The sequence below is a fragment of the Schistocerca serialis genome, chromosome 2, assembly GCF_023864345.2.
Source record: "Schistocerca serialis cubense isolate TAMUIC-IGC-003099 chromosome 2, iqSchSeri2.2, whole genome shotgun sequence".
Lineage (NCBI taxonomy): Eukaryota > Metazoa > Arthropoda > Insecta > Orthoptera > Acrididae > Schistocerca > Schistocerca serialis.
In genome coordinates, this window is record NC_064639.1 from 116,195,475 (window position 1) to 116,221,529 (window position 26,055).

Here is a 26,055-nt window from a genome sequence, read left to right on the forward strand (position 1 = left end):
TTCTTCCAAATCCAGTAGAAACAAACGCAAAATAATTTTATTTAAAAAAGCGGATAAAGTGTCACTAGAAGCCTTCCTAAGAGACAATCTCCATTCCTTCAGAACTGACTAGGCAAATGTAGACGAGATGTGGCTCAAATTCAAAGATATAGTAGCAACAGCAATTGAGAGATTCATACCTCATAAACTGGTAAGAGATGGAACTGATCCCCCATGGTAGACAAAACAGGTCGGAACGCTGTTACAGAGGCAACGGAAAAAGCATGCGAAGTTCAGAAGAACGCGAAATCTCGAAGATTGGCTAAAATTGACAGACGTGCGAAATTTGGCACGGACTTCAATGCGAGATGCCTTTAATAGGTTCCACAACGAAACATTGTCTCGAAATTTGGTAGAAAATCCTAAGAAATTCTGGTCGTATGTAGAGTACACAAGCGGCAAGACGCAGTCAATACCTTCGCTGCGCAGTGCCGATGGTACTGTTACCGTCGACTGTGCCGCTAAAGTGGAGTTATTGAACGCAGTTTTCCGAAATTCCTTCACCAGGGAAGACGAATGGAATATTCCAGAATTTGAAACACGAACAGCTGCTAGCATGAGTTTCTTAGAAGTAGATACCTTAGGGGTTGCGAAGCAACTGAAATCGCTTGATACGGCAAGTCTTCAGGTCCAGATTGTATACCGATTAGGTTCCTTTCAGATTACGCTGATACAATAGCTCTCTACTTAGCAATCATATACAACCGCTCGCTCACCGATAGATCTGTACCTACAGGTTGGAAAATTGTGCAGGTCGCACCAGTGTTTAAGAAGGGTAGTAGGAGTAATCCATCGAACTACAGACCTATATCATTGACGTCGGTTTGCAGTAGGGTTTTGGAGCATATACTGTATTTAAACATTATGAATCACCTCGAAAGGAACGATCTATTGATATGTAATTGTTGTGTACATAGTTCCGCGTAGTCAGCGCGTACACAACTTTCCCAATAGAGCGCGCCCCGCTAAGCACAACAGCGCAAGTGCAGCGCTCGTACGTCTCCGCTCTACGAGATGGCGCTGCCATAAAGACGGACCAAATTCTGCTTCCGCCGATCCGCGTATTAATATGTAACGCAGCCAATGAGATTGCTGCTAACGTAGAAACCTTTTCTCCTCGCGGATCACACTCGCGCAGTGATACCCGAACGCTCGAGGTATTATAACGAGTGTACAGACCTCCGATTAGTCAGTCTGCATTTGTCTGCACTAGTCTGTACCAGTCTGCATTGTCTGTACCAGTCTATAGTCAAGTTTCAGTCTGCACCTAATAAGATTATCATATTCCTGTACATAGCCATGAAGAGAAATGTATAGACACTTTGTGAAGCATCAGAGATGTGAGAATAAGATTAACGTACCAAGACCAAAGGAACGTCAGATTGTCAATTGTAAATAGCATCCAGAACCAAGTTAAGTTATTTTTATGCTGGTTATTATTTTAATAAATGTATATGAAAATTAATCAAGTTCTGTTTAAAGTTGGTCACCGTCAATCTGCTACTCTAAGCGTACAAGTGGCATTTCTATCGTCTGACCTAACGGCAGAAGATAAGCACGCCACGATAAGACCACGAGACATATTGCTGACACTCGTTAGAGCGACAAGTCAAATAATCTGAAGGTCTGTGTACCGAAGGTCTTACAGTACGCACACCACAGTAATCAGCATGGCTTCAGAAAACATCGTTCTTGTGCAACGCAGCTAGCTCTTTATTCGCACAAAGTAATGGCCGCTATCGACAGGGGATCTCAAGTTGCTTCGGTATTTCTAGATTTCCGGAAAGCTTTTGACACCGTTCCTCACAAGCGACTTCTAACCAAGCTGCCGGCCTATGGGGTATCGTCTCAGTTGTGCGACTGGATTCGTGATTTCCTGTCAGGAAGGTCGCAGTTCGTAGTAATAGACGGCAAATCATTGAGTAAAACTGAAGTGATATCAGGTGTGCCCCAGGGAAGCGTCCTGGGGCCTCTGCTGTTCCTGATCTATATAAATGACCTGGGTGACAATCTGAGCAGTGCTCTTAGGTTGTTCGCAGATGATGCTGTAATTTACCGTCTAGTAAGGTCACCCGAAGACCAGTATCAGTTGCAAAGCGATTTAGAAAAGATTGCTGTCTGGTGTGGCAGGTGGCAGTTACGCTTAATAACGAAAAGTGTGAGGTGATCCACATGAGTTCCAAAAAAATCCGTTGGAATTCGATTACTCGATAAATAGTACAATCCTCAAGGCTGTCAATTCAACTAAGTACCTGGGTGTTAAAATTACGAACAACTTCAGTTGGAAAGACCACATAGACAATATTGTGGGGAAGGCGAGCCAAAGGTTGCGTTTCATTGGCAGGACACTTAGAAGATGCAACAAGTCCACTAAAGAGACAGCTTACACTACACTCGTTCGTCCTCTGTTAGAATATTGCTGAGCGGTGTGGGGTCCTTACCAGGTGGAATTGACGGAGGACATCGAAAGGGTGCAAAAAAGAGCAGCTCGTTTTGTATTATCACGTAATAGGGGCGAGAGTGTGGCAGATATGATACGCGAGTTGGGATGGAAGTCATTAAAGCAAAGACGTTTTTCGTTGCGGCGAGATCTATTTACGAAATTTCACTCACCAACTTTCTCTTCCGAATGCGAAAATATTTTGTTAAGCCCAACCTACATAGGTAGGAATGATCGTCAAAATAAAATAAGAGAAATCAGTGCTCGAACAGAAAGGTTTAGGTGTTCGTTTTTCCCGCGCGCTGTTCGGGAGTGGAATGGCAGAGAGATAGTATGATTGTGGTTCGATGAACCCTCTGCCAAGTACTTAAATGTGAATTGCAGAGTAATCTTGTAGATGTAGACATAGATGAAATATCTTAGCACAACAAAATTACGCGTAGGTGTGAAGTGATGATTAAACTCGCCAACCAAATTCACGTTAACATAATTTAGTTGGAGATTGTCAAGCTACTAGTACAGTAATACGCACAGAAAGATACATACATGACCTCGTAGCGTAAACTAAAGGTAACGACCACAACAAACAAAAACTATTTTGATCATACAATGTTGGCTTTCACGTCCGGTATTGTCTTCACTTAAAACATTTATGAACAGATTGGCTATGGGCGTTGCAGACTGCCAGTTCAAAACGTATGTGAAATCTTATGAGACTTAACTGCTAAGGTCATCAATCCCTAAGCTTACACATTATTTAACCTAAATTATCCTGAGGAAAAACACACACACCCATGCCCTTGGGAGGACTGGAACCTCCGCCGGGACCAGCCGCACAGTCCATGACTGCAGCGCCTGAGACCGCTCGACTAATCCCGCGCGGCTTGCAGACTGCCAGTAAGAGACCAGCCAGATGGTATCGCTATGTCGATGACACTTCTGTGGTATGGACACACGGATCAGAGAAGTTGGACGCCTTCCTGACACATCTAAACAGCATGAATACGAAAATCCAAATGACTATGGAGACGGAGAGGAATGGGCAACTGAATTTTCTGGATGTGTCTGTGATTAAACGACGGGACGGAACGTTGGGCCATAAGGTGTATAGAAAGGCCATACATACTGATCGTTATCTGCATAAAGATTCTAACCACCACTCTAGACAAAAAAGGGGTGTTTTAAAAACCTTGGTAGACAGGGCGTACAAAATCTATGAACCTGTATATTTAAGAGATGAGATTGAACATCTACGGTCAACTTTCGTGAAGAATGGCTATTCTAGCAAGGATATAGATCGAGCACTTCGCTCTAGGCAGAGAATCAGGATCAACAACAAACAACAGCTGCCCAGAGGAAAGGTTTTTCTTCCGTTCATTAGTAAGGTCACTGATCGCATTGGGAAGGTGTTAAGCAAGTATGGGGTGAAAGCTATTTTCAGACTCACCAGGAAAGTAAAAGAATATTTAAGATCGGCAAAAGATGCACGACACCCTTTGGCTACACCGGGGGCATATAATACTCCTTGTAGTTGTGAACAGGTTTATATCGGTACCACAAAGAGAAGTGTGAACACCCGTCTTGTTGAACATAAGAGGAATTGCCGAGTCGGTCACACGGATAAATCGGCTGTAGCAGAACATGTTTACCAGGAAGGTAATAATGAAATAAAATTCAGCGAGACGAGCGTCATATCTAAAACCTCGCATTACTATGCGCGCATGTATAGAGAGGCTGTCGAGATTGAGAAACACCGTAATAATTTAGCGGGAAACACGAAGGTGTCAAACTGGATAAAATTTGGATGTCAGCGTTGCACTTATAGCGTGACGATCGATTACTTTCAATCGAGAATGTTGGCAATACCAAAGACAGTCTCATAGCCGACGCCACGTGGTGCGCAGTGGCGCCCTCTGTACTGCCTATATAATCAGCGCTCCCTCGAGTTCTCTTTGCAGTTCGCCGCTTTACCTCGGAGGATGTCTGCCGCAGTCGGAGACGAAACATCAGGGAAGGATTTTACACATCGACCACGGCCTATCAGCCCGGAAGTTTTAACTGAAGAAAAACTATTTTACTCTTCATTTTCGTAGCTTAACTATCACTATAAATTCTACGGATTTAAATTAAAAAACCGAGTAAGGATGGCACAAAGGTGTTCAGGAACGTATGGGATTATAAGGGAAAACAGTTTTTTGCGTACCAGGGGGCCTTATATCCAATAATGAAACCGTTTTACTGCGGAAGGTGATAATATGGAGACACTTTACAGCATGTTTGTCCGTTCTACATCTCTAAAATTACGTTTTCGCCTCACACAGGATTTTACACATGTGTTCTATGTGTACAAATAGGGTAGCTTTGAGCGTCTGTACTTCGGAAACAGATAAAGATATGAAGATAATTTTCTAGGCTCTTAGGAAACATCGTAACAACTGCAGCAGTTTTCTGTACACAGCCGTCTCATAATCCTCAGCTGGGTTTTGGTCCACTGGTGAGAGCGAAAAAAATAAATTCTTTTTGTGGGGTTTTCTGAGGAACCGCTCATGAACAAATGGTGCCTCCATAAGACACATCAAGTCCCCCTTAGATCGAATCAAATGCAAAAAAAAAATAAATAAATAAATAAATAAACAAAAATAAAAATAAAAAAAAATTTGCTCCATTTGCCTAACCAGGAGGCAGTGTGCAATATTCATGGTTCATATGGTTCAAATCGGTCTGAGCACTATGGGACTTAACATCTGAGGTCATCAGTCCCCTAGACTTAGAACTAATTTAACCTAACTAACCTAAGGACATCACACACATCCATGCCTGAGGCAGGATTCTAACCTGCGATCGCAGCAGCAGCGCGCTTCCGGCTGAAGCGCCTAGAACCGCTCGGTCACAAAGGCCGGCGGCAATATTCACACTTTGATCCTTTACTGTCGGATAGTGACACTAAGACAGTCTTCCGGTTGGGTATACAAATGGTCCCTAGCCCGACGGCTGTCCAAATCAATTGACTCTACCTGTTTATCACCAGTAGAACCCGACGTGGAAGCACCGGAAAATCCAGTTTTCATGCGCGGCGTTTCGGAACATATTTGTTACGTATGATGTCGCATGCATACCGATGTACTGGCGCCAATCTCTTGTAGAATTATGAAAAACATACTATGTTAAATATAATTATGAAGAAAATATTATGTTGGCGTTTTAAGACCGCATGGAGACCGAATATCTCCTCCGCAGAAATAAACAAGGTTTCGGCAAACAGCAATATTGTGAAACTCAGCTCGTTCTGTTCGTTCACGAGAGTTAAAAGGCAGTTAATAACGGAGACCAGGTTGATGCAATGTTCCTTGACGTCTGGAAAGTATTCGATACACACGTTATTCGATTCAATTCCGTACGGTCGCCTTGTTGGCGAGTAATTGTTGTTAGTGTTGTTGTTGCTGTTATTGTTTTGTTCTTCCGCCCGAAGATTGATTAGATGCCGGACAGACTTTAGTTATCCTGGGCTCTTCATCTAGGCATATCTAATATCATCTACATTAATAAGGACCTTCTTACTGTACTTGAACCTTTTTTCAACAGGTTCCTTTATTCCATAAATTTGTTTTTTCCCGTTTCCGCTCCGTAGCCCCTCATCAGTTATTCGAGCTACACATTTAATTTTCAGCATATTGGAATACTAGCACATTTCAAAAGTGTTTATTCTCTTCTTGTCGGAACTTTATTGTCCACGTTTCACTGTAGAAGGCTACACTCAAGACAAATAACTTCAGAAGAGACATCTGAAAACTTCAGTTTATTACGAGGGTAATCCCAAAAGTAAGGTCTCCTATTTTTTTATAAGTACATACACCTGTTTATTTCTACAATGGTTTATATCAGCTTACAGCTAGAAAATTTAGCTATTTGTCGACATTATCACCATTTCTGTCGATGAATTTTTGTAGACGCTGTGGAAGTTTTTGTTTGCCCATGTCATACCAGCTCGCCGCCATGCTGTTCGGGAAGTTATGAACCTCTCCTTTCACCTCGTCGTCGGAGTTGAATCGCTTTGGGGCCAAATGTTCTTTTAACCTAGGGAACAGGTGATAGTCACTTGGCGCCAAGTCAGGACTATAGGGTGGGTGGGTGATAATGTTCCACTGAAACTGTTGCAGGAGAGCAACGGTTTGCCGAGCGATGTGTGGGCTAGCGTTGTCATGGAGAATATGTACAGCCTTGTTCAACATTCCTCTTCTCCGGTTCTGAATTGACCGTTTGAGTTTCTTTAGAGTTTCCCAGTACCTGTCAGCGTTAATTGTGGTCCCAGTGGGCATAAAGTCGACCAACAATCCCCCTTTCCGATCCCAAGAAACGGTTGCCATGACTTTACCGGCAGACTGTGTTTGAATTTCCGCGGCTTTGGCGAAGAAGGATGCCGCCACTGGCGTGATTGTTGCTTGGTATCAGGTGTAAAGTGGTATGCCCAGTTTTCGTCACCGTGACAATTGGGTCCAGAAAGTTTTCTGTTCGGCTGCAAGGCGGTGAAGAAATGCGCGGGAAGCATCAACTCGTTGCCGCATGTGGTCCTCTGTCAGCATGCGTGGCACCCATCTTGGGCACACCTTCCGGTAGTTCAATGTTTCCTTTAAAATTCTGTGAGCGGTCCTTCGGGAAAGCTGATGAACCAACGTGCAGGGATCATCCAGGGTGATCCGCCGATCTTCACGCATGCTTTGCTCAACCTTCAACACTGTCTCCTCAGAAACTGACGGTCTCCCGCTCCATTGTTCGTCGTGAATTTCGTCCCGACCAGCTGCAAACTCTCTACACCACATACGAACATTTTTGACATTCATGCACGACTCACCATACACTTCCGTCAATTGGCGATGGATTTCAATCGGCGCAGTACCCTTTGCGTTCAAAACCCGAATAACAGCGCTCAGTTCTCACTTGGCAATAACATCCAACGGGAGCTCCATTCTCAACGGCTACCAAGCCAAGACTGAGCGCTTCAGCGCGGCGTGCGCATGTTTACACATGGCGCATGCAGCACTCTTCATAACAGTGTGACCAACTGCCACACAAACAGAGTTCTGTACTTATAAAAAAAATAGGAGACCCTACTTTTGGGATTATCCTCATATGTTGGTGCATAATCTCTGCTATGGGTTCGTTTATCGACTGTCACTTTTAATAGTTGTTCACTGTTGCTATTTCAGTTTACGTGCTGTCATTTTGTCATTTGGAGATAGTGAGTGGATCTGTGGACGCCATAAAATCGAGTGCCAAGTGGAGGAATCGGAGCATTTCCGACATAGTCTCCTGTTTGAGTTCGATGGAGCGGTGGCAGCAGCCGAGGCATCCAGAAACATTTACGCCATGTATGGGGATAACGCCATTGGACAGAGCACGCAAGAAAATGGTTTTATCGTTGACATTAGTGGTTCTCCGAGTTCAGGAAGATTTTCGAGGTTTGATGAAGATCGTTTAAAAGCATTAACCAAGAATTATCCATGTGGTGTCACCGCCAGACACCACACTTGCTAGGTGGTAGCCTTTAAATCGGTCGCGGTCCGTTAGTATACGTCGGACCCGCGTGTCGCCACTGTCAGTGATTGCAGACTGAGCGCTGCCACACGGCAGGTCTAGTCTAGAGAGACTCCCTAGCACTCGCCCCAGTTGTACAGGCGACTTTGCTAGCGATGGTTCACTGTCTACATACGCTCTCATTTGCCAAGACGACAGTTTAGCATACCCTTCAGCTACGTCATTTGCTACGACCTAGCAAGGCGCCATATTCAGTTACTACGAATGTATTCTGAACAGATAATATTGTGAATCATGTACCGTCAAGAGCGAAGTTCATCATTAATGGATTGAAGTTAAGTATCAAACTAATTACGTCCGCTTTCTGAATTCTAATTCCTTGTCATGTTCCAGACCTCACGTCAGTATAGTTCTTCCATCTTCACACCAGCCTGCGTGAGCTAAAACGCGTGCATTTTGGCCTCCACTAGTAACACGGTGTTGGCTCTTCTGCCAACACAACAATCCACATTAGCGTACTCGAGAACTGGAAAATGTGATGAACTGTGATAAATTCTACCACCGCGCGACATTTGCGCGCAGTGGGAAGGTTCAAAAATCGGGTTAAGTATACCGTATGCTCTAAGCCAAAATCATAAAAACCAGCAGGTCTCCGCATGTTCGTCATCAAATGGCTCGCGAATAACATCCTGTATCGTTACTGGTGGCGAATAATTGTTTTTTCATACTAACATAAGGAAAAGAAAGTAGTGGTTGACCCCAAGCAAAGCAGCAAACTGTCGTACAAAGACCTGTGCGCAGACACAAAAGATAACGTTATACATGTGGTGGTAGAGCGACGGTGTGGTGTACTACAATTTGCTTCCCCGAGGTGTAACCATCACCACTGTTAATTTTTGTCAACAACTGAGACGTCTTGCAGATGCAGTCCAAGAATAACGACCAGGAAAACAGCGTAAAGTGACGCTACTCGACAATGACACGCTTCCGCATTCTCCAAGACCGACAAATAACGCTATACAGGAGCTTGGCTGGGAAGTCATTGCGCACCCACCTCATTCACCTGCCCTTGCGCCCTCATATTTTCACCTTTTCCGCTCCCTATCCAACAAGCTTCAAAGAACTTTCCTTTCCAGATGAAAACGTTCTCCGCCGCAAAAGCAACGGATTTCTACAGTCGAAAAATTACCCCAGCGTTGGAAGACTGTTGTAAACAGGAAAGGTGATTATGTTATTGATGACTGAAGTCCCTTTTATGTTTTTAAAAGAGTAATCTGCTATTTGACTGTTGTTGGATCATCATTAAGTCATATTTGTTAAGCCAGTTCAAAGGTGGTAAAAAGGCTAAAACACGTCTTTAAGATTGATAATACAGACATGACAGCGTTTGTAACTAAATTATCGCTGATGTCTTTTTGGCAATGTCCTAAATTGAATTTATCATATTTAATGTACTGAAAAATCCTAGAACTGTATGAAGTCAAGTCGTGTAAAAATGTTTTTACACCAGTCACTTCTTTGACACATTAAGGCTTATCGTGCTCACTTCTCGAAGTACTCTTGATTACATTTGTTGTTAGTGAGATACGAGTATGATGAACATATTGACTCATGTACACATATTTATTTCGATTCAAAATTATTTTTCATTGGGTGATGCTTTCTTACTAAGGTTGTATTCCCTATATTATACGATCTGTGTTAAATTAATACGTTTACAAGAGCATACCACAGTTATAATTCATTTCCTATTTCTAGTAATGTACTGCACGTGCACACTTGGAAGCTACATGGTGACTTATCTGTGCATGTTCGTCTCACTTATTTTAATTTCTCCCTCTCATAGGCACCATGAAAAAAATGTTTCTTCAACTCATGGAAAATTTATAATGATTTTTACTTTTGATGTTATTTACTTGCAGCATTCCTGTAATATCAAAACCAATATTTTAGGAACTTGAGACGGTGTTTTAATTCTGTCTTGCTCATGGATTTTCTAACTTAGTTTTGTGTGTTAAAGGTTTTCTCGAGCAACGTACTTTGTTGAAAGTTCATGTTAATGAGAAAATATGAGAAATGTATTTTGGTTACCGGTTGACAACGTAAACAAGACTATTACTGCTTCTTTATTAACTTAGTGCTGACTTCCTTTATGGAACTATTTTACTCTGAATTAACGACCTTTAGCATGGTACTTGATAATGGCATAAAAGCCGAAATCTGGATAGTACAAAACATAAATATAATAATACACTGTCAAATGGGGATTTACTGTTTTAAAAAGTATTGCATGACTGTGGTTCAACACAATCGAAAACTTTCTCTTTGTTATGTCTATTTCGTTGTATTTATTAAACTTATGGAAAAACCATACGAACTTATGCACCAACGTAATATATCGATGGTGGCAATTTCTTCTTTTCCGGAAATACATTTTATGTTATTGCCATCTTGCATTTTATATTCTGTCAGTTATTTTGCTTCACAAGTAGCAGAACCCATCCACGGTTTTTAGAGGCTCAGTTTCCAGTCTTATTCCCCAGCATCGCATTAGCTAACAGGACTATATCCTTGTTCAAGTTGAAGTTCATTCTCGTGTCCACATTTTATTACAATTACATCCGTTTTTGAAGAGGCTCCACTGTGACAAAACACAATTTTTTTTTTTTTTTTTTAACTTAGACATTGTATAGGTGCATGAAGGAAAGCATTGGCAAAGAGATATTTTGCTACGCCGGAAGGCGAAGGACAAATGACGGAAAGTTTTTCAATTTTTTTGACAATTATTAGAGAGACTCTGTCTTTAGTTGAAGTGGCGAGAAGACGTATTTCTTGTGATACAGTGTGTTGTCTGAATAATAATCCTATGAAATTATGAAGTGTGAGAGTTCATTTAGTGCAAAACCATGAAAGCTTTCTTTTCTTCCGCGCATTATGCCAATGTCATGTCACTGTAGCTGCCTGCAACAGAAGAGGAAGTCCGATTAAAAAAATCGTTATTGTATCCATGGTCAAGAATGAGAAATACTGATGGCAGAAGAAGACGAACATAATCAAATTGCGTAAACCTCAACAGCGCAGAGAATGCACGAATCGATGTAAGTTAAATGTGAAAGACATTGCATTCACTCAAAAATCTATTAGGAATCAAAATGATAAAAGTACGAAAAAATTAATTTGTTTAATTAATTATATTACATATTTTAATATAAATCTGTTATGTTAAATATATTTTTACTATATGTACATACATAATTTCAATTTCTAAGTAAAGTTTTGTGGTGTCGCCGCCAGACACCACACTTGCTAGGTGGTAGCTTTTAAATCGGCCGCGGTCCATTAGTACATGTCGGACCCGCGTGTCGCCACTGTCAGTGATCGCAGACCGAGCGCCACCACACGGCAGGTCTAGAGAGACGTACTAGCACTCGCCCCAGTTGTACAGCCGACGTTGCTAGCGACGCCACACTGACAATTACGCTCTCAATTGGCGAGACGATAGTTAGCCTAGCCTTCAGCTACATTTGCTACGACCTAGCAAGGCGCCGTATTCAATTGCTAATTAATATTATGAAGCATGTATCATCAAGAGCGATGTTCTACAATTATGGATTAAAGTTAAGTATTCCAGAAGCTACGTACTTTTCTTTATAGCATTCATTACGTATCCTGTTTCAGACCTCACGCCAGCCTGCGTGAGTTTAAGCGCGTGCCTTTCGGCTTCCTCTCATTGTGTCTAGGTTGTCTTGTCTAGACACAACAGTATTCGTATATTTTTGTATGTGCCTTCTGAGTATGTTCTGCTGTTTCTGTGGCTCTCTTTACTTTGCATTACACGAAGGCGTGCTGAAAAGAATGCCTCCGAATCTTTTATTCTTTTCTCAGTATCGTATGAGGTGTTACAAGTCATGTACATTACTCAGTCGACTTTCCCGCTTCGTTGATGAAAGTTCCAAGCCTCTGCCGGTAGGGGGGTGCGAATTGTAGCGTGCAACATGGCGCTGTGTAACGTAACTATTTTGGTGCATCATAAACAACCGTGAGTCTAACGGCAGAAAACGTGGCTCCAATTGAAACGCATAGAAGAATGAAATCTGTGTATGTAGATGATTGCATCGACAACATTGTGACATGTGATGAAAGCTGGGTTCACCTATTTTCACCTCGAAAACAAGAGAGCAGCAAGGTGGAGTTTGCCACAAAGGATAACCGACGCCGAGAAGTTCAAGACCATGCTATCAGCGGCCAAAATCATAATGTTCTGGGGTTTTAAAGGCGTGGTGGATTTGGAATTCATACATAAAGCCACTAACATAAACTCTGTAAGATACTGTAAGACCCTCACAAAAGTAAAATCACGAATCCGAGAAGTTCTTACGCGTATTGAGCACCCTCTCCTTTCTCATGACAGTGGTTGGCCACACACAAGTGCCGCAATATCTGCAATTATCCGACGCCTTGGGTTCCCCGTCATCGATCATCATGCAGTCCCAAACTGGGCCCATCAGATTCTCACCTTTTTCTAAAGCTTAAAGAACACCTTCGTGGGCTTCGCTTGGAGGATAGTCTTGAAACGGTGCAAGTAAGGGCGAGGTTGCTGCTCCGTCAACAGTCATACAATGACTGATATCTACAGCCTGGTCCCTTGTTGGGACAAATGCGTTCTGGGCAGGGTGACTATGATGAGAAATAAAAATGTAGACATGAAGAACAAAGCTGTAGGATGTCAATAAATTTTGTTTTATTTAAAAGAACTTTAAGAGTTTTCACATAAAAAATTCGGAGACATTTTCTTTTCAGCGCTCCCTCCTACCTGTTTTCCATTCAGTTTGTCATCTAAAGCCACAGCGCACATAATGTAGAAAAATTACTCACACCCAAGATTTATGACTTGAATGTTAGAGTGTTGTGGTTGAAATTATTTTATTCTACGTGAAACTGTGTGTGTTTGTGTGTGTGTGTGTGTGTGTGTGTGTGTGTGTCTGTGCGCATGTGTGTGAGTGTGACTGTGAGTGTGTGTGTCTATAGGTGCAAAAAATTTTTGAGGGCAGGGAACAGAGTTCCACTGCATAGAACTGTGTATGTTTTAATTATTTCTTTTCTTTCTACTACAGCTTTCTGCAGTTTCTGTGAGGTGGACGGGAAGGGGGAAGGAGGGGGGTTACTGCTGCATATGAGAATTTTTAGGTTAGTGGTGATGTCCATTGGTCTGTGGCCCATATAGAGAGGGTGTTCTGCGATTGAAGGAAGGAAAATGTAACTTTTTGGAACTCTTCTGTGTACCTAATACTGAAATTTCTGCTTAATTGTTCAGTATAAACTGAACTGCAGTCTCGACGTATCAGGTGATAAATACTAGATGTGACATGTTCGTTTGGTTTGATTCTGGTTGTCCTTAGTTTTCTTTCTATTAAATTATCTTTTCTCTACGCTACTTTAAGTCTTCGTTTTGCAAGTATGTTACCTCTCCTGTGGGCTGCTTTATTGTGAGTGTGAGTCATTTGGTTGTTGTTATGGGATCCTTTTTGTATCCGTTCACTGTATTTACCTTCTGTGTGCATGTGTTTCTATGTTAGTGATTCTCAGTTTGCTATTGTAGTTAGGTGTTTATTTCATCTATGTTATAATTTTGTGATTTATTTTGTACACAATGTTTGTGTCATGTCCATTCTGAACAGCTATTTGTTTTATTATCTAGTGTTCAGTTTTGTTGTTGGCTTGATTGCGTGTAGTTTTAGTCAGTCTGTGCAGTATGTGTTTGGAAACTGGCTTGTTTGTATGTTATAAGGTGGTTTGAGATTTTGTGTATGGCTGTGATGGTACTGGTGATTTTCCTGTACACAGAAAATTTATGTTAGTACATTTTCACGTATAGAGCTCTAGTATGGCCCATGAGAACAGCTAGAGTGTTTGGGATCTGCGGCAGGTCGTATTGAAGGAAGACGCTGAATTAGTCCAGAGGCGGTTTGCTACATTTCTTACCAGTAGGTTCGAACAACACGCAATTATTATGGACATGCTTTGGGAACTCGAAGGTGAATCCCTGGAGGGAAGGTGATGTTCTATTCGAGGACCACTACTGAGAAAATTGAGAGAACCAGCATTTTAAGCTGACTGCAGAATGATTCTACTGCTACCAACACACATTTCGCGTAAGGCTCAGAAAGATAAGATACGAGAAATTAGGGCTCATACGTAGCCACACAGTCACTCGCTCTTTCCTTGCTGTTTTTGCAGGTGTAACAGGGAAAAAAATGACTGTTAGTGTTAACAGGTACCCTCCGTCAGGCATCGTAAAGTGGCTTGCAGGGTGTGTGTGTAGATTACTTTCTGAACATTGCTGGTGAATTAAATAAAAATTTAGTTTCTACGTGGGAATCATGTAATTTCCTTGGCAAATGTCTTTCCGAGATTGATGTCTGAAATACTTCTCTGTGACACAGACAAGGCGGAGATTGAATCAATAATTAAATCACTGAAGATTAACGACTTTCATGGATATGATGGAGTTCCTAGCAGAATATTAAAGTTCTGTGCTGCACATTGTGAAGGCATTGCTAATTGAGCATATAATTTTTTTTGTGATTTTCTTTAGATTTCTATTCTTTTTCTTTTGTTTATATGGGCATTTCTAATTGTGATTATGAAACATTCTACTGTGGTTTTGAAATTTAAGGATGTAATTGTGATTATTTCGTTTGCCAATGGATAAATATGTTTCTTGCTTTGTATACCTGTCGTAAAGTGTGTAAAGTTCTCTTTTGGAATATTATTAATTGTGAAAAATGCAGTCAATAGATTTTATGAAGATTTATGTAATTTACGATAACGATATAACATCTATAGACATGGGACAGCGATTGTGGTATCGATACTCGAAAGGTTGTTGTGTAGTAGAGGGGATGGTGGGTGGTGTGTCTGTGAAGCGTGCGCGGAAAAATAGTACTTTGTTTTATGAAAAGCATAGGTAATTATATGGACAGTGATACCGAACTATCAGACTGTTAATTCTCTTTACCACTGCGGTATGTAATGCCATCGCCAGCTAACTTTAAGAGCAAATAAACTGGAATGTGAAAATATCGCTAACAATACTTTGTTGTGGCCGACACGAACAGTGCTTTTATGCGAATGAACTTTGCTGGTATTGGTTTTGGGTGGTGGAACTGTTGTCTATCACATTCTATCAAGCCGTGAAAGTGAAGACTTTAATTAACTGTGCAATACAAATGACATTCAGTGACGTTGTCGAAGTTTGAAATGCGAGAACAGAGTGGACATTGTTTACGGTGTGCTTCACACACAAGAACAATTCTATGAACTGTGTATTTGTGGCTAAGACTTTATGATTGTGAGGAACTGTGTAATTATGGACGATAGCGTCACGGATAGTGCGTAAAGTGTCAAAACGAGCGATGTTTACGTAATGTACTTTGAAAGGGAGGACATGTCAACAACGGTCGTATACTGGCATCTTGTGGTTTGTTAATCACCACGGGGTTAATGATACAGCTGTGCCGGAACTTTATTTGGGTTTCGCCGGAGAAGGTTAACCAGCAGAACTGCCTGTATTCTGCTCTCATCATCGTAACCCGCCGACACCGTGCTGCCCAACGCAACGCTTCGTATGCAACAAAAAGTTAAGAGATTTCGCCGAACGCTATCCCCTGACCTAGAAAGTTTCTTTCTCTATTAAAAGTATAAGAATTACAGACTCTATTCAAATAAATTCTATGTTTAATTTATGTTTGCTTTCTGCTAACTAAAATACAATTACAATCAGTGAATTAAGAGTTGCCTGGTTGTCATTGTTGAAACACCAGTAAATATAAACTTCTTCCTCTCATTAGGACTAATTCTCCTTGCATGTCAAAATCATTCTAGTTATTTTATGTAGTTTTATGTATTATTATGAGACTAGATAAATGACAGTGACTAATAAGAGTATTTTGTCGCGAAATATGGCGTCGAGCGAAAATTACGGCTATCCCCTGACCTAGAAAGTTTCTTTCTCTATTAAAAGTATAAGAATTACAGACTCTATTCAAATAAATTCTATGTTTAATTTATGTTTGCTTTCTGCTAACTAAAATACAATTACAATCAGTGAATTAAAAGTTGCCTGGTTGTCATTGTTGAAATACCAGTAAATATTGCTTGCGTTCTGACCAATAACGTAAAAGCTGCTATTCCCGTACTGGTGCATTTCCTGACGTGAGCGTGAATTATAAATGTCAGCTGTCAAATCACGTAGGGACTGTTTACCCAGTAATAAAAGCTTTTGATATTGTATTGCTACGAGTCGTAGTATTAAGAGACACTGGTTATACTCAAAAGTGAGTAGATGTACGGTGAATCCCCCCAGTGTTCATGCAATTATTAACAGTATTGTGTGTGATTTACGAAATTTTGTCACTTTTTCTAATTCCTTTCAGATATTGTCTTAGATGTCTTTGAAGTTTCAGAGAATATATACACAATTTTGTCGGTTTAGGTTAATTTCAGAGCAGTTTCTCGTGAATACTAGAGTTTTCAATTCATAAAAAAAGTGGGATCGTTACCAATTGAGAAGTATAACAAAGAGTGTGGTTTACCAACTAGAATTTTGGATGACTTCACAGTTCAGATTTTTATATTTATTTTTCCTGTGGGTTGACGTCATCACAACATGTTAGCACTGTATTTAGCCATATTTTTTCTTAAGGAATGGTCAGTTTCCTGAACGATTAAAGTACTCAGTAGTAAATCGCTTTACAAAAAGTGAGAAAAGGGTAATGCAGACAATTTTGAACCTATTTCTATGCCATCAGTGTTTGCTAAAGTTATTGAAAAGGCTGTGTATGTAAGGATAATAGATAATTTTATACCGCACGATTTGCTATCAAATGTACAGTTCGGCTTAGGAAGTCGTTTAACAACTGAAAATGCTATATTCTCTTTTCTCTGAGAGGTACTGGATGGGTTAAACGAAAGGTTTAGAAGCTAGGCATATTTTTTTTATTTAACTAAGGCGTTTGATTGTGTTGATAACAAAATATTGCTCCAGAAGTTGGACCATTAGAACACAGGGATGAGCTCGCAATTGCTTCACCTATTACTTTAGCAACAGACAGCAAAAGCTCATTATTCACAATGTTGAGAGTGGCTATTATGTGGGGTCTGTGTGCGGTACGGTCAAGTGGCGGGTGAGACAGTGATCAGTGTTGGGGCCACTCATGTCCTTTATTTGTATAAATGATATGCCCTCTAGTATTACGGGTAGCACTAAAATATTTCTGTTTGCTGATGACACCAGCTTGGTAGTAAAGGATGTTGTGTGCAACATCGGCTCTGTTTCAAATAGTGCCATTTTTACTATTCGAACGCTATCTGAAGTGAGTGATCGTTTGACATGAAAATTAGTCTACTTCTCTTATTTTCATTCACTTATGTCGTATGGTATTATATTTTGGGGTAACTCTTCCCATTCTAAAAGGATATATTTGTCTTATAAACAGACGGTTCGGGCAATAAATGGTGTAAGTTCACGAACCTGTTGTCGACCCGTGTTCACGAGTCTGGGTATTGTGACATTGGCCATATATATTCCTTACTGTCATTTCTTGTTAACAATATTAGCTTATTCCCAAGAATAAGGAACTTTCACTCAGTTAGTACTCGACAGAAATGAAACCTGCATTAGGATCGAACTCTTGTGCAGAAAGGTGTGCAGTAAACTGCTGCATCCGTTTTCAATAAGCTACCACTCGAATTAAAAAATCTTAGCAGTAATCCATGTGCTTTCAAATCGCAACTGAAGAGTTTCCTCATGGGTCACTCCATCTATTCTGTCGAGTAGTTCCTTGAAAAATTAAGCTGATTCTTGTTGTATTGTTGATTGTGTTTACTTAAACTTATGGATTGACTTTTTTTGGGTTCATAAACATACTATTTTTATCTGTTATTACTTTTATGTTGCAATTTCATGTACTGACGCTTTCCATGACCTTGGAGATTTGCTCCTCTGTTTGGTCCTACGGAACGTCAGCTGTAAATAAATAAATAGAATGTAGATTCAGATGTAGATGACGTTGAATGATGTGAGTGTGACTGTTGTGGAGATGTTGTAGTATTTGTTCTTTTGTATCAGCTTTTCAGTGCTGTGTATGATTCTGTTATTAGTGTATACATAATATTCCTGTGAGTATGTATGTGTTTCTTTAGTTATGTGATATGTAGAGGCATTTTTTAAGTCTGCAGCTGGCCTGATTGTTATGTGATGTTTATGGGTTTTTGGTAGGCTGTTTAGAGTGAGTGCTGTGGGGTTCCTTTGTTTTAGCCATTTCATTTTCTGTTTTGTGAATATGTGTGAGATGTTTTTATGAGATGTATCTCCATATTTTTCTCATATCTTTGTGTTGATTGTCCCTGTAACTTTATGTATTGTTGTCCTCTAGAAATTTTAAGGTTGTATTTTTATATGCCTCTCGTTTCCTTATTATCAGAGTACTGCCACTTTCTGTGTTTGTGTTCTAAGTTTATATATTATTCTTCTGGATATTTTTTCTTCACTTTTTGTTCCTGAGAATTTGTTACTTTTGTTTCCTTTATTGTAAATCTAACTTCATCTGCCATTATGTGTCTTGTCATAGAGTCATTACTGTTCACTATATTCATAAATGATTTGAAGGATAGCTTTGGAGGCTTCAAGAGGCTATTTATGAATAGCACTGTAGTATTTAGGACTATTGCGATGGCAGAAATTGGTTGCAAAATGCAGCAAGACTTGCGTAAGATCATCTTTGGTACTGAGACTTACAGCTGACACTCAACATAAATAAGACTAACGTATGAGGTATGATACAGTAGGTCTATGTGTACAAAAGGACTACATATAGAGATGGTCAGTGAAGTGAAATAGAAAAAAGATAAGGATTTCTGCCAAGATGAATACAGAGAAATATTAACAGCAGCAGAAAATGGAGTAATGGGAGTAGGATTTGTCTTGAATAGGAAAGCAGGTCACAGGGTATCTTATTGTGAACATTTCAATGATATGATTATTCTCATCAGAATTGACAGCAAACCAACATCATTAGTTGTGGAAAACATGTCGACATTGCAAGCAGAAGATGGAGAGATAGAGAAAAATATGAATTTGTAATTTAGTATATAAAAGGAAATGAAAATCTGATGCTCATGGATGATTGTAATGTTGTAATAGTGGGAGTTAAAAAAGACGGAGTTATGTGTTGGGTAGCAGGATCCAGAGATGAGGAAGACTAACTGAGTTCTGCAATAAATTTTAGATAGTATCAGCGAATACACTGTTCAAAAAACATCACTTGGAAAAGGTCAGGAGACACATAAAGATACCACTTACATCATGATAAAATGGAGACACCGAAATCTGATATTGGTTGTAAAACGTACCCAGGGGCACATGTAGACTCATATCACAATTAAATAATGAACAGATTGAAGTTTAAGAGAACCGTTCGAAATAATCAATGTGGAAAATTGTGGAATAATCAAGTATTGAGGAATGGTCAGGTGGTGAATTTGTCTAAGGCTGTAGATACTGCGATGGAGAATATTGAAAAAGGGCAACTCTATTGAAGAGAAATGGCTATTTCTAAAAATGAGACTCGCAGAAGCTTGTCAGATAAGTACAAGGAAGGAAATCACACAAAAATCTTGGGTGACTGAAGAAGTACTTCTGTTGACTGATGAAAGATGGAAGTCAAAAATGTTCGGAAAAAGACAAGAATACAGTAGTATAGGTCGATTGCGAATCAAATACTAAATAGCAAGTTCAGGGAAACTAAGTCAAAATATCTGCAGGAAAAATGGAAGAAATTGAAAAGGAAACAGTTGTTGGAAGGACATATGCAACACGTGATTTTTCTGAAGTTTTGCGTCCATTATAAAGCTCATCCTCATAACTGATGGCTTTACCGTTCTTAAGTCCAAACTGATTTTCACCTATCACATCCCAACTTTCTTTTCCATGCTTCTATATATTGCTCTTGTTAGTAGCTTGGATGCATTTGCGTATTAAAAGCTGACTGTACGACAATTATGCATTTATATGCCCTTGTCATTTTCAAGATTTTTCCAAAGGTGTCATGGTACATCTCCAGTCTCATAGATTCTACGGACTAGCTTCACAAATCATTTGGTTATCCATTTCTTCCAATCCTGAAGAAATGTTATCTATCTTTTTGCTTTATTTGGTCACAAGTCTTCCAAGGATTTGTCAAGCTGTAACTCTAACACTGACCTTCTTATGATTTATCAATCGACCTTCACCCTAGGACTCACATTCGGAAAGACGACGGTCCAGATCTGGATTTTCCCTGATTTTCCTAAATCACTCCAGGCGAATGCTGGGATGGTTCCGTTGAAAGGGCCCGATCGATTTCCTTCCCTATCCTTCAAACATTCTGAGCTTTTGCTCTGTCTCTGATGAGTTCAATGTCGACAGGACGTTAAACCCTAATGCTCCTCCCTTCCTTTTTCACATGAAGTGGCGTGGACGTCCCACACCATGTCGCCTATTCATGGTTCAACCAGTTTCCATAAACGCTCACGACAGTAACTTGCCAACAGCTAACCAACCTTGCCATTTCCTAGAGGCTCGTTCCTAGGCGTCAGGCAGTAAATCTGACCTAAACTGTTTATGACAGTGGATTTCCTCATTTTGTAATCTATCTCGTCGCGACAGTGGTTTCCCATTCTTTGATTTTTCTTTATTGTTATTTCAACTCCCCAAGAAGGGGCAACGGATGAAACCTCTATTCAGCCAAATTCTACACGACTTGCAAAAGATGTTTTAAATTACATATAAACAGGTGACAATAAGTTAGTTTTTAAATACACGCTGAAGGACAATATTCGTGATTAATACGTGAACACAGATGACAATAAATGAAGGTATTTAAAAAGCACGTCGGTGTACAATATTAATGCTTTTTATAACTTGATAGATGACTTCATACTGCACTTAAATACAATCAATAGTGATAATGTGAATGACGCTGTTGTGCAATAGCGATGCATGAAAATGGTCATGGTGATGATACAGATATAATGGAGAGTTTACTATGGGGCCCTGTGGGACGGCAAACAGCAACTAAGGGTCATCAAGAAGGATGAAGGAGGGAAGGAGTAAGCTGGAACGATTGTGTGATGTGGAGTGTAGTGACTAGGGTTGGAACGAATGGTATATTTCGGGACAGAATTTGTTATTGGGAAGTGTGAGTTTGTCGCTGTTCTGGCAGCAGAAGATTGATAAGGCGTAAAGGTGCAGGGATGTAACACCGTGGATTGGTGGTTAGTGGGTGGGATATTGGGTGCTGGGTCTGGCTTTTGCGATTAATCCATTAGATCCAAAGGTGCTGTAGCTAGACCACATCAAGGTGTGAGAAGTTGATGAGTTGGCATAGGATGCGAGTTATGGAAGGTAGGCAGAAGTGGAAGGCAAAGAGGGGGGGTGCATGTCTTTCCAGAGTTCAAGGGACACTCAGAATTTAGGGGAGGAGAAGATCCAGGCAACGGTAACATAGGTGACGATGAAGCGAATGAAGGGTTCATAGATGAGGATAATGGTAGAAGGATGCAGGTCTTATGTGTGGCCCATTAGTGGTTTCAATCGGTTTCAAGTTCTGTGATGGATGGTAAGGAGGTGTGCCTTCCACGTTGGTTTTCTGTCGAGTGATAATCGTAAATACTATGTTAGTAAGAGGGATGAATTGGTTGTAGCTGGAGAGATGGAAGTCTGGACGGTAGACATGACGATCCAACTAAAGGTTGTGGCTTAGCTTTTCTGTGGATTTACTTGGAGTTTCCACGTTTTACACCATTCGACAAGGAGATTCAAGTGGCGTTGGAGGGGGACTTGGTAGAATCGAACGGTGTGGTGAATGGTTAGATAGACAATGTCGTCAAATTATTGCAGGACGTAGGCTGGGGGTTGTGATTTGATAATAAGTGTAGAGATGTAAAGGAGGAGGGACAGCACAGAGTATGTGGGAGCAGGTGTGGTTGATTGTGACAGATGAAGGAGGGTGGTGACAGAAGGATGCTTCGAGGGTGACATCCTAGGCATTCACAGGTTTGCAGCCTGAAGAGAGTCCACAATGCCATACTCGATCATGGACGTTTCAAATATCAAGGGAGACAAATATGTCGGATTTGTGTTTATTTAGTTGATAGGAGATAACGTGGGTAAAATAAAGGGTTAGGTCATCAATCGAATAGTGGGTACAAAAGCCACAGTAGGTTTTGGGGGTGGGTAGGTTGGTTGCAAGGTACTAATGGATTAATTAGGAAAGGATGGTTTCAAAGATTGTTGAAACTGGCATGAGGTTGATAAGTTGCTAGCGTGAGGTTCGTGAGAGTGGTTTATTGAATTTCAGAAAGAGGAGGATTCTGCACGTTTTACTCTGCTCTGGGTAATAACCTGTGTAAATGATGGTATTGTAAAGGTGGCAATGCTTTCGTCATAGAGTCTCGGACATTCCTTGAAATGACGGTTGATAATTGTATCGTGAAAAGGTGCAGTGCTTCGCTTTTTGTGTGTGTTTGTTATGTATTCGACTGCTATGAGCAGCTTTTGTTATCTTCGTGGAAAAGCTGTGTACATACTAGATGTTTGGTGCAAAAGGTGGTATAACTATCTTTTTACGTTCATACGTATAGGAATCCATCGAGTAATCAAAGGTGGAGTCTGTGGGTTTGTGAATGCGTCTTCCAGGTAACATTTGATGTGGTTTTCTTGTTGTGATTGTCAGGACGTTGAGATACATGGGAGTAGGATTGTTTCCAGAAAGCCTATGGAATTCTTTACAATACTTCATACAGTTTATAGATGTTTCATTTAGTTCAGTGCATGTCATGTTCCAAAGACATTTATGTTGTAAGTAACTTTGAACATTTCGCTGGAGCTGTTTGCGGCTTGTTAATGTGTGCTGGTCACGAGTACAAAGAAATTCCCTTCTTGGAACGTGGAAAGAGCACATGGAGGGAGAGTTATGGTCATAGTAGATAGATCGGAGTGTTTTGTAGGAAATTAGTCTCATACTGGATGTCGGCCGAATTTTGAGGATCATTACTTTCGACAAGGGTATTGCTTTGCACATAATATTCGTTCCAGTCTATGTGGGAATAATCCTGCTTTGCCAGGATAGATGATTAGGAGTGGGTCGAATTGAGTTTGACACACACCATGAGGTCTGGAGAAGGAGACCTCGGCGATCGTTCCCAGCTGAATCTATGAATTCTATTGGAGTGGACCTCAGTAGGTTGGAGAGGCAATAATGGCATTGGAGGCAGTACCTGTACGAAGCTGGGTGTGGGCAGGTTGGTGGATTTTTTGCCCATTAAGGATGTTGATAAACTGATGCCACCACTGTTTTTCAGAAGGTGTGCTGGAGTGTGGGCTAGGGATGGAACGATTATGTATGTGTTCGAGGTTGCGCCTACGTGGGTTAGGAAACCGTAAGGGCCGGCCGGAGTGGCCGCGCGGTTCTAGGCGCTACAGTCTGGAACCGAGCGACTGCTGCGGTCGCAGATTCGAATCCTGCCTCGGGCATGGATGTGTGTGATGTCCTTAGGTTAGTTAGGTTTAATTAGTTCTAACTTCTAGGTGACTGATGACCTCAGAAGTTAAGTCGCATAGTGCTCAGAGCCAAACCAAATCGTAAGGAATGGCGTGGTTAGAATGGATGCAGAAAGTGACAAGGGAGTATCAATGTTAGAAAAAGGATGGTGGGGATGAAGTGCTCATTTGGATCAGTTAGGAGTGTTTGGGGCAGTAGAAGGGATGGGCGATGGCTGCTCCACCACAAGCGACACAACTCCACGACTCATGCTGAAAGGTAGGATGTTAGGAGAGATGTGTAGGGAATGGAGGGGATGAGGAAATGTTTCGTTGAGTAGGAGTGTGTGGATTTCGTGTTGCCAGAGCATATGGGCAACAAGACTGAGAAAGAGTTATTTTGGTATAGAATATGTGTGTTTGGTACACCATTTGAGTTTAACGAGTGTTCTGAGGCAATAAAAAATGAAATGTGCTTCAATTTATGAAGTAAGCGACATGTGGATTCAGACAGAAGATGGTGTTGGTGCAGGGATTATGTGCTGTAGAACGTGGAGTCTCTAAAAGAGGTGGATAGTTTGAAGGACTAAGCTTACAAAACAGTTATGTTTTCAGTGTTGGATGGAGAAAGGAGGGAGTCCTTTGTGTAGAGTGGATTGTCAACAGTATGTATGGGGACAGTGAGCTCATGTTGTAGGGGCGGGGTAACGATTTGCACTTGTGTGATTAGATAGGATGGGATTGGTCGCAGGTGTTGTGAGTACATGGGGATTTAGGTTTGTGCATTCTTTGTGAATGTGGTGTTGCTTGCCGTGAGGATAGGTGGGTGAGTTCTTGCAATTATCACACAGATGATCATTACATTGGACGAGTTGCTAACATTGATATGCATGTGTGGTTGTTCGAGATGCTTCTGCAGGATGCTTTCCAAGTAAATCAAGGAACCATTTTATGTAAGTTTGTCTGTGAGGTCGGTGTTCCTGAAAATACTCTTACTAAGCAACAAGATCCAGTATCACTCTGAATACATAGTACCTTGCAGACATTAATTACTGGTAATGAGTTCAGCTCATTTTCAATTTCTTCATCTGTATTGATTTTTTTAATTACTCCTTCGAACGTTGGGGGTAGGTGTGGAGGCTGTGGTTGCTTTGTGGAGGGTTTATGAGAGTCATTATGGATGCATTGCTTCCAAAAGGGGGATAATTAAAAGTAGAGGTAAATGGGAATGTGGGTCATTGCTTTTGATGATGCTGGTGTCTCTTTTGGGGCTGAGTTGCTAAATATGCAATGTTGGTAGGTGACGCTGAATCTGACTGAGGAATAATATCTTGGGGTTTAGGAATTTGGGGGGCGCATCTGCTTAATAACAAGTAGGAAGGTACTGGGTCAGTGGTTCTGGAATGACTTTTACCTGCATGTCTTCAGTGTCCACTCTTTGGACATCAACCTGCCAAGCCAAGACTGAAGTCCAGGAAAAGTTTCCTAACAACCTCACAGCCCTTAGAAGGATCAGCTGCGGCTACCCGACTCACCAAGAAAGATGCCAAGACCTGTCAAACTGGATGACACCACAAGAATCCCTGCCACCTGGACACATGAAGAAGTTGGTCACCTGGTAGTCCTTGAACAGACTACGGACCGAAGTTGCAAGATCGAGGGACAATATCCTTAAATGGAACATCCAACTGCCAACTGCCAACACAACACTGTGTGAATGCGGTGAATTGCAGACAATGCGGCATCTCTTCAAATGTAACTTGTGCCCAAACCAGCTGTAGCACGAAGGACTTAACGACTGCAGCACCCAATGGTATCAAAGTTGCCCAATTCTGGGTGAATACTGTACAGTTTTCTTTTTTTGTATTGTATATGTGTTCATTTTAGTGTACCTCTGATGAGAATAAAGTAGAGTGTCTGAAAGAGTTAGTTAAGTCCTTCTGGTTTCACTTTCATGCTCACTTATATTGAGTCTTCAATTAGTTCGAATGCTATGTTTACGTTGGGTGTGGAAATGAGGTTGTGGGATGACGGTAGAGTATGTTAACCAGCTGGTGCTGTTGCAAGCATTGTAGTCAGTGTTGTTACTGGTGGCGTTGTGAGTGGTGACGATGCAGCTGTGGTGTGGCTGTGGTGTGGCTGATGATGCTGTTAGTGATGATGTGTTTGGTGCTATAATTTTTGATGGCGATGGTGCTGTTGCCTGGGATGTTGCGATGGATGTAACGTTCATACATAGCAAGAGAAGCAGACATCTCGGCATTGACGTTGGGGAGACGGCTGGCAATGGTGGCGGCGATAGTGTTCCGTGGCGGTGGGAGAGCGGTTTTAACTAACACATTTAAAATCTGGAATAGTAGTTACTAGCACTTGAATGACTGGGAGTTGGAAATTTCAACACTTGTGTGGGATTTACAACTCTCTCGGTTCCTCTTATGGACTTTCCTTACAGTGTCAACACCAC